Source organism: Pteronotus mesoamericanus, unplaced genomic scaffold, assembly GCF_021234165.1.
Source record: "Pteronotus mesoamericanus isolate MK-2021 breed Mesoamerican mustached bat unplaced genomic scaffold, CSHL_Meso_final contig_221, whole genome shotgun sequence".
Taxonomy (NCBI): domain Eukaryota; kingdom Metazoa; phylum Chordata; class Mammalia; order Chiroptera; family Mormoopidae; genus Pteronotus; species Pteronotus mesoamericanus.
This window is the reverse complement of record NW_026555092.1, coordinates 18411046-18413530: the sequence shown is the minus strand read 5'-3', so window position 1 is coordinate 18413530 and position 2485 is coordinate 18411046. Positions and strand designations below refer to the sequence as shown.

Sequence of the window (2485 nt, the reverse complement as noted above, 5' to 3'; positions counted from 1 at the left end):
ATGAGTACCCCCAATGGTCAGACTGTGGTCTCTAAAATGCCATCTCCCCCTAAAGGAACCAGGGCTCCTTGGAGAAATAACTGATTTCAACACTGGAGCAGGAGCTATACAGATTGAGCCTGGGATATCTTGTACCTAAAAGTGAAAGAGCTATCAGAGACAAGGGCCCATGTCAAAATGACAGAGGCACTAACTGAAAGCTCTCATTGGCCAAGTATGGAAAAATGTCAGCATCAAGAAGAATTATGACTACAGTGAACAATAACACATGGAATAAATAAACATCCATGAGTCCATGACAACAATTTGTTAAAAGATTTGTTTATTTATTTATTTTTAGACAGAGAGGAGGAGAGGGAGAAAGACAGGGAGAGAAACATCAATGTGTGGTTGCCTCTCATGTGCCCCCTACTGGGGACCTGGCCTGCAACCCAGGCATGTGCCCTAGACTGAGAATCGAATCAGTGACCCTTTGGTTCACAGGCCAGTGCTCAATCCATTGAGCCACACTAGTCAGGGCAGATGATAACAATTTTTTAACCTTTGTGGTTTTCAGTATCTATGCCTGCCATCTAGAACATATGGCCACCCCAAAATTTAGTGGCCTAAAAAACCCCAAAAACCTCATTGGTCACCTGTGGATGTTTCTATCAAAATTTTCAAACATCTCATTTTTCTGAAAGTTGATTTTTTCCCCTAAAAACAGAAGGGGTCCAGGTGCCTTTGCTGCAGGTCCTGTATTTCAGGCTATCCAAATCAATGACGAGAGAAAGTTATTTATATTAAACCACATCTAATAAATGCAAAAGAAATAATGGAAATAGAAAAAAAACACTCTTTTGCAATCTCTTATGAAATAATGGATCGAGGCAATGATCATCAATTACTACTGAAATTATTGGATGAAAATTCGATGGCAAACTTTAAACCAGCCTCTGGTTTAAAGCTCTGGCTGATGTGGTTCAGTTGTTTGAGCACTGGCCTGTGAACCAAAAATCGGTTCAATTTCCAGTCAGGGCACATGTGTGGGGTGCAGACCAGGTCCCCAGAAGGGGACATGGGAGAGGCAACAGAACAATGTATCTCAAACACATTGATGTTTCTCTCCCTCTCTTTCTTCCTCCCTACTCCCCTGAAAAGAAACTAAATAAAGTCTTTAAAAAAATTTTTTTTAAAAACATACTGAAAACACACGAACCCACTAATCACTCTCAACATTATTAAAAGCTGGACAACGTCACGTACCTCCTGATATGATCTAGAACATATGGAATGTCACTTTCAAACTATTCTTGACAAAAATATAAAATTATAAAGCCCAGGGATTTATGTAGCAGTGTATAAAAAATACAGAGCATAGAAAAATACGTTACAAATCCAAATTCAGAATGTGGGAAATCCTACATGACAGATTACTTGGTTTCTTCAACAAATAAATGGCATAAAACTAAATCAAAATGAAAACAGTAACAAAAAAAGAGGGGGCATTCTCTTGATTAAAAGAGACTAGAGAGTAGTAAAGTTCAGCCTCAGCAAGATGGCAGCTCCCCGGGAGCCCAGTTACAGGGAAGGTGGCTGGGGGTACGCATCATACGCAGTGAGTTCCTGGCCATGCCAAATTTTCCGGTGCACTCTTAAACATCAATGTCATTGATAACAAATAGAGAGAGTCAAGAGGAGATGTACCAATTTAGACAACAAATGACATTGTTTATCAGCCAACAAAAATACTAAGTGTTTTAAGAAAACAGAAATGTAATGCTGGTCATGAACTCTCAGCAAAACAAGGGGCAGACATGCTGGTTTACACTGCTCTCCTTGAAAAGAAGCTGCTTCCTGCAGTGCTTCCACGTTCTCAGCTGAGAGTGACAATTCTGTACTGGGACAAAGCCATGGTTTTGGTCTGACCCTTCCTGGAAGGTGTCTTAGGGAATGCTGACTAGGATTCTCCTGACCAGAGAAGAGCTGCCCTGTTCCACTTCTGCCCAGGGAACGCACAGACACACAGAGATGCCAAGGACTGCAGAAACCCACTGTCAAACAGGTCGGAGACACATCGTTTTTCTTTGGAGATACACCCACCTCGGCTGCCTGTGTGTTTGGTTTTCTTTCACCTCTCTATAAACTGCACTTTCCGAAAGGTCAGTTTGAAACAGCTCTCCAACCTGTGTGCTTTTGTGATGACATCCTACAGCAGTTATTTTCGGTGTCGCCTTGGAGGTGGATGACAATCTTCACCAAAGCCTTCAACTTCCTCCTTGGTGTTGGAGGAGGTCGTTGAGAGGATGTGACCACCAGCTGAGCCCTGAGTGGGACCCAGGCAATTGGAAGCTCACCACCCCATCCTCTTTCCTTGGAATGTACACTCTGCCCACCACTCCTACACTGGCAGCCTTTCCAAGGATGCAGCCTTGAGAGAGTAATGTGTCGTGGAAACCATCTGGACTGGATGCCTGACTGAAGTCTGTTAAGGGCTCCATATAAA

The 2485-nt window shown here is 42.6% G+C and overlaps 1 pseudogene; it reads left to right on the top strand.

Moving 5' to 3' along the window:
- Positions 1 to 2228, top strand: LOC129069482 (metaxin-3-like; annotated as a pseudogene).
- The last annotated feature ends 257 nt before the right edge of the window (positions 2229 to 2485 follow it).